Consider the following 8,019-nt stretch of genomic DNA (forward strand, 5'->3'; position numbering starts at 1 on the left):
CAATTAATGTAACTTCTGTTGTTATCCTATAAAGTTACATTGACCGGTCTATTCCAAAACTCTTTCAATATATGTAATACGCGTGCATGATTTTACACAATGCTTTGATGTTCAAAACACCATTAGCCGAATTAGAGTCAGGCTTGTACAATAGGGTGTCAGGTTATAAAAGCACGGGTAAACATGTTAAGCTTTCCTTCCTCCGTCCACGCTCTTCTGGCCTCACATGGGCCGCCCTGACCTAATTTCAGCCCACAAATAGAAAAATGACAACAAAAACAACATCTGGAGTGGGTTGTGTAGAGCGAACGCAGATTCACGTGGGCACAAATCCAGTTGAAAAGCAGATCTGTGCTCCCTGAGAAAACAGCGGGCATAGAAAAACACAGACGATCACAAACACACCATGAGATGGAGAGGGTTGCGTTACCGAACACATTAACATGTTGTGCAATCTGTCTGTGCTGCGTGCATTTAATGTGGCTTTATTTCATTTAATAATTGGATAATGGTTCAGTTCAAGTCTGGTTCTATTTGTAAACATGGTTTTGTAATAATTGTTAGATGATTGTTAGCATATAGCATCTGCTAAATTAATTAAAAGTTAATGGGGCTCAGATATCTGTTTGATAATGGATCTTTAAAACAGCTGTAATATTGTATTGTACTGTAATAATGCAAAAGTCATTGATTCAATCCTAGTGAACACACACACTGATGAATTAAAGGTGCTAAAGAATGCATTAAAATATGTGAAGTATGTGGCTTTTGTAAGTGCAAAAATGATCCAGAGACAGTTTTACATGTCTATTTACAACCCCAGGATTTGCCTTTAGAATGAAATGGTCTATTTTTACCTTATTTGAAAGGGTCATGAATAATAATATTGAGCTGTACTCTGATTGGCTGTTTCACAGAGCAGCTCCTTTCAGTAGCTCTGTGTGTGTAAACAGATCTTATGTTTGAGCCTGTGTCAGACGAATATACAGAATTTGAGGAATAATCAATTGTTTGGAGATTGTTAATGGACATTTTTGAGTAATACGTTGTTTTTTTTCAGTATGGACCTGCAAAACCTATCTGTAACATCAATAGTCGAACTTCAGCCTAAATGCTAGCATCTACCATTAACTAGCATATAGCGCTAACGCCGGGTGTGCCTCATAAGCCTTGAAAAGTGAAGCCTCTGGCTCTTTGATCGCCCCCTGGTGGCTGGCTGCAGTACAAGTCATAAACCCCGCCCTCTCCTTTCAAACGAATGGGACTCTGCTCTAAATAAAAAAATTATTTACACTTCCAATAAAAGTTTCCAAAAGATGGTTTTGGTCCTTTCAAGTAGTTTTTATCACGCTGGTATATGTTCAAGTCTTCATTATTGTGGTAAGTTTCATTTTAGCATGTAATTTGATGCAATAGAAACGGGGCGTGACGTTATGATTGGCGTGGTTGAATTGGTCGAGCGGGCGTTTTGGTGGAAGTTTGATACCGCGGCTCCGCCTCTGGCTCCACGGACGATTCCATCTGCGCATGCCTTGGCTCCAAACTGACGTTTTTACGTAACATGGCGGCGACCGTGGTCGGACATTTTTTGCTTCAATTCATTACAATGGTGGGAGGCGAAGTCGCGTCGTCCATCTTTTTTTACAGTCTATGACTAACGCAGAGTTACAAGTTTGTTTTTAGCTTGTGTAATTTAAAGGAACACTCCACTTTTTTAAAAATATTTGTCATTTTCCAGCTCCCCTAGAGTTGAATATTTGATTTTTATCGTTTCGGAATCCATCAGCTGATCTCTGGCTCTGGTGGTACCACTTTTAGCATAGCTTAGCATAATCCATTGAATCTAATTAGACCATTAGCATCGCGCTAAAAAATGACCAAAGAGTTTCAATACTTTTCCAATTTAAAACTTGTCTCTTCTGTAGTTATATTGTGTTCTAAGACCGACTAAAATTTAAAATTAGCGATTTTCTAGGCAGATATGTTTAGGAACTATACTCTCATTCTGGCGTAATAATGACTTTGCTGCTGTTACATGGCTGCAGGAGGCGCAATGATATCACACAGCAGCCGAAAATAGTCCCCTTAGTAACCTTCAATGGCAGGGGACTATTTCAGGCGTTGCGTAATATCATTGCATGTTTACATTAGGAGGAGGAAACATCGTGTTTGAGGCTCACGATATGTCCCATATACAGAACTATTCATGCCTAGGTAATTATAGTTTTACATTCTACGGCACCTTTAAAGGATTTTATTCTGTAATACATTTTTAATTAAAGGTCACCTAAAATGGCATTTTTAATATATTAATCTCGGGTTTGTCCAGAATGTGTGTTTTCAAAGTTTCAGGTCCAAATACTGTATAGATCACGTTGAAAAGGCCCATTTTTGCCCAGTATGTCTCTTTAAATGCAAATGAGCTGCTACTTCCCCTCTCTGAATGTTATTTATACCAAAAACATACTCGTTTTTAATAAGATAGTCAACTTGCTTCATTGTTTATAATGCATGTGTGGTAATGAAATCTGAAGAGGACTTAAAATAGAAATGATGACCTAATTGTTGTCTTTGGACGGTTGTGGGCGGGGCCTGCGCAGTGCGATATCGGTTTACTCAAAAAAAAAACGCCAACAGATGGTCCCATGAGACTGTTGAGGTTTTACTGGGATTTAAAAAATAAGGTGTGGACAGATTTTTATCATTACAGGGTGGATGTGTTCACACACACACAATTATGTTCAAACAACATATAAAAGAGATTTTCTCTTTAAAGTGTTGAATGCATTTAATATTACCTACCCCCTGTATTTATTTAAGTCTTCAAATATAACACTTTTTTTTAAGTTTCCACAGCTATTACTTTTGTAAACAATCATACTTTTCCTCTTGATTAAATGGGATAAAAATCCTTACATACTGTACAGTACTTTGAACCTAAAACCACATCTGGAGACCAGAATAGCATATAGAGACTTGTGGTTTGTCTCTTCTTATAAAGCCATTAACTAACCAGCTAGCAACCACTCAGAACACCCTAGCAACCGCATAGCACTGCCCTGTTTCGCACAGGCACATTTTTATGTAAATCGAGTTATTCTACTTTCATTTATAACCAGACAACTATTTATATCTTTTGGTGTGTGAAATTCTTAAAATGTGGGTATGTGCTGTCATTATGTGCACATTTTTGTGAGCTTTTATCTGCGCATCGATGTGGTCTTTTCCCAGCCCTTATCTCATCATCTCATACACACTGCCTTTATTTTCTTTCTATTAATAGAGCTTGCATAATGGAAAAGCGGTTGGTGATATTTATAGCTCAGTGTCTGCAGCTGAGGCTCCTCTTTATTGCTACGTGCAGTTTTTCTGCTTTAAACCCCAGTGACTTTGCATTATCGTATGTTGCCTAATGTATGATACTCGTAATATACACAGCACACACATTTGATAACACAGTCAATGTTTTTCATTATTATTCTTTATTGAATGAAATATATTTCTAATTAACTTATGATACTTTTCATCCTTTGTCTTGAGGACTGTCTGCCTTTTTTTATCTTTAAATAGTTTTGGAACAAAGCCATTGCATAAACAACTGCAAGAAAGAAATGTCTCTGTTTTTAATTTATGGCACATCTGGACCATGATAACGGTTGCTTTGGATGTCTGTTTGCAGCTTGTTTTTCTATCGTGTCAAGTCTGTGTCCTGTTTAAAACCAAAAATGACTTTACAACATGGTTGTGTTTGTTAATATTAGATAATGTATTGGCTCATATCATCTAGCAATGAACAATACTTTTTACAGCATTTATTAAATTAAGTTTATGTTCATTTCAGCATTTAAAGTGGAAATCAGACTTTTTCCATGTTTAAGTGCTATAATTGGGTCCCCAGTGCTTCTATCAACCTAGAAAATGTGTAAAAGGTCAACTCAGTAACCTAGTTTTGGTAAACAATTCTCTACAAGCATGTGAAAAAATAGGTAATTGAAATTTGGCTCCCCTTGTGATGTCAGAAGGGGATAATACTGCCCCTTAATCTGCACTATCCAACCACGTCACTTCCATTTAGAGCAGAGATCAGCTCGTTTGCATTTAAAAGGACACACCCAAGGCACATTTTTGCTCACACCTGTGCTGTGAGTGACAATTTTAACATGTTATAATAAATTATTAAATGATATTTTGAGCTAAAACTTCACACATGTACTCTGGGAACACCAAACATTCACAAAAATTGTCAAATAATTTACCCCAGCTGTCACTAGGGCGGTACCCTTCCGAAAATTATAGCAGAACTTAAAGGGAACATTTTACAAAGACTTTTTTAAGATGTCAAATAAATCTTTGATGTCCCCAGAGTACATGTGACGTTCTAGCTCAAAATACCATATAGATAATTTATTATAACATGTTAAAATTGCCACTTTGTAGGTGTGAGCAAAAATGTGCCGTTTTGGGTGTGCCCTTTAAAATGCAAATGAGCTGATCTCTGCACTAAATGGCAGTGCTGTGGTTGGATAGTGCAGATTAAGAGGCGATATTGTCCCCTTCTGACATCACAAGGGGAACCAAATTTAAATTACCTATTTTTTCACATGCTTGCAGAGAATGATTAACCAAAACTAAGTTACTGGGTTGATCTTTTTCACATTTTCTAGGTTAATAGAAGCACTGGGGACCCAATCATAGCACTTACACATGGAAAAAGTCAGATTTTCATGATATGTCCCCTATAAAGAGTTAATTTTAGTACCTTAAAGGTACACATACACATCTTTGCCTAATGGTACATATAAGGACCTTTCAAAAGGGTGACAGCTGGGGCTATGGCAACACGCTGTTTATTTTTTAGATGTGCACCAGGTACTTGGAATATTTATAAATAATTTGGTAACATAAATCAATGTGTACTATAGCGTCCGCCACCAGACAGTTATGCATTTGGCACCCATTTTGATCCATCAGGAAAAAATGTGGTTGTATTTATATTTTTGTTCTTTTATTGCAAATTCAGTGTTGTGGTAAATGATGTTGAAGTGTGTGATGGAAAGCTCACAGCAGGCCAAATTGTGCAGCGCGATATTTCCGTTGTGGAGTGGCACAAACACCACTGACCTCTCTCACCCGCTCTCTCTCTCTCTCTCTTTCTCCCCAGTCAGAAATAAACCAGTAACATGAGAGCTCTGTTTTTCCCCAGTTCAACAAGATATTTCCTCCATTTCGACAGCCATGTTTCCCTCTGTTTTCCACACAATACTTTCACTTCTGTGTCTATTAACATCATTTTTCCCCCCTCTCTTTCTCTCTCCTCTCAGTGCTGACCTACTTTTTAGCTGACCTGTTTATGGGCTTATATGCCCTCCAATCAAATACTATGGGGAAAATGGGAACCTAAGCAGAATTCATGAATGCTGTTCTCCTATATTTTCTTTGCTCCTGTTGTTGTTAACTAATATAATGTAAACATATTTAAAGGGATAGTTCACCCCAAAATGGAAATTCTGTCATTATTTACTCACTGTCATGTTGTTACAAACCTCTATTGTGTTAAACACAAAATAAGATATTTTGATAAGTGATGGCTACCACACAGTTGCTGTGCCTATTGACTAATACAGTAAAAACAAATACTGTGGAAATTAATGGGTACTGTCAACTGTGTGCTTACCCACTTTAATCAAAATAGTTTTTTATTTAACACTATACAGTTTGTAACAACATGAGGGTGAGTAAATGATTCATTTTTAGATGGGTGAACTATTCCTTTAAAGGAAAACACCACCTTTTTTCAATATTTTACTATGTTCTTACCTAAATCTTTTTTCAAATACATGCAATTTTAATCTTTGTACAGCGCCTCATGAATGTGTTAGCATTTAGCCTAGCCTCATTCATTTCTTAAGATCCAAACAGGGATGAATTTAGAAGCCACCAAACACTTCCATCTTGTCCCTATTTAAAGGCTGTTACATGGGTAGTTACACGACTAAGTATAGTGGCACAAAATAAAACTTTTGTTTGGAGCCATATGAATGAATGGGGCTAGGCTAAATGCTAACACAATCACGAGGCGCTGTACAAAGATTAACAGTGCACGCATTGAAAAAAGATGAGTATGTATTAATTCATCTAAGTTGAGGTAAAACATAGTAAAATATTGAATAATGGTGGGGTTTTCCTTTAACAATGTTATACTTTCAGAGGCTATGGCAGGGCTGGTCAACTGCCAGCTCGCGGGCCAAATGCGGTCATCCAATCACCTTTATCCGGCCCGCCGGTCATCTTTATCTGATTTATAATCAGCGTGGTTACACTGAAAAAAAACTTGTAAAATGTACTTAAAAAAATCCTCGTAACAATTTGCACGAACTTTTTTTAAGTAAAATTTACTTGTTTTTTTAAAGTAAAACTTACCTAATAAAATCAAATAAAATTTACTAAATAAAGCAATATAAAATATATGTTAAATAATTAAGTAAATGTTACTTCATTATTTATTTTTTTGAAGTTAGATTTATTTTAATCGTTTAGGTAAAGTCTATTAGTTTTTTTTTTTTTTTTAAATTGAAGCATTGCTGTCCTAAAAATATTATATAAACCGTATTTACTGTTGGTTATTTTCTTTAACATATTTCTATGGACCTAGTTATTTTTAGTGTTATAAATGGCATTATAACACAAAGTTCATGACTGACTACAAGTCAGTCATTGAATAAACTTGATTCTGAACAGAAACGCACACAAACTGCGTTTTTGACATGCTTTGTCAGCATTGTGGAGAGAAATACAATCTAATGTTCTGAACAGGGTTAATGTAAAGAAACACTGATCACCTGAACGGTGACTTCACAAAATTATAATTTACAACAAAACAACATTAATAATTTAAGAGCTTAAACCTTTATGACATGTTACTAACAAATATTTAAGTAGTTAAAGTTCTTATCAGTTCTTATTCTGTGAAAAAGCTTAAAAAATTAAAATATTCAGGCGGAAAGGATTGTGGGTAATCCTTACAACATGTGCAAATAAATTACTTGAATCTGCTAAAGTTTTTGATTAAAATTTACTTAATTATTTTAGGACTATGTGCAGTGACTATAAAACAGTTAAATAATACAAGAAAATATCTAATACGACTTACTATTCCCACACAGTTAATTTTTTACATGAATTAATTGTGCATTTATCATCATTTTACTTAGGAAAATCTAGTTTTCAATAAATGTTAATATTAATATGTAGAAATTATTAGAGATAATCTAATAAATATTACTACACCAAAAAGTTAGTTTTTTCAGTGACTTTTACCTTTCCACTGTACTGTACATGACAAATAACGGCCGATAAACCGGAAGGAGTTATTTATCAATAAAACTTGAATCCTTTAAAAACAATTGATTACTGATTGATGAGTAAATTATTAACTACAAATATATTTGTAGGCTCTTGCGCCTGAATGAGATTCTTTCCCATGTTGACACGGATTTAGGATTAAACTGAAATTTTATTATGACTGCCACTAGGGGGCGAACTCCGATAGTCGTGTCTAAATGTAGTGTACAATAGAAAGGCGGTTTAGCCTATTAAAATATAAAAAAGAAAGAACATAATTAAAAGGGTACAAGAAGTGTGGATCTTTTTTGAAAATGCATGTTTTTTTTTAATAAATTATCTATAAAAAAGTAAAAAAAAGTAAAAAAAAATAGGGGTAAAAGTTATTCACATTTACCATTTTAACATCTGGCCCTCGAAGAAGAGTTTACTCTATAGATTGTTTCATCGGATGCACATGCAGTGACGTGAAATGCGTCTGGTCAGTTTTTTTAATGGTCTTGCTAAACTGACTCTTATACCTCGTCGAAAATTACAAATGTTTTGGTTTCCTAGGTAATCTAATTGTTGTTTATTTTGCTTGTTATATAAATAAACTACTTTTAAAGTATTTTGTTGTTATTTATTCTTAGCGGAGTTTACCGGAACTTACGTGTTGACCAGGAAAGCTGCTTGTTT

This window comes from Paramisgurnus dabryanus, chromosome 3 (assembly GCF_030506205.2).
Source record: "Paramisgurnus dabryanus chromosome 3, PD_genome_1.1, whole genome shotgun sequence".
NCBI lineage: Eukaryota > Metazoa > Chordata > Actinopteri > Cypriniformes > Cobitidae > Paramisgurnus > Paramisgurnus dabryanus.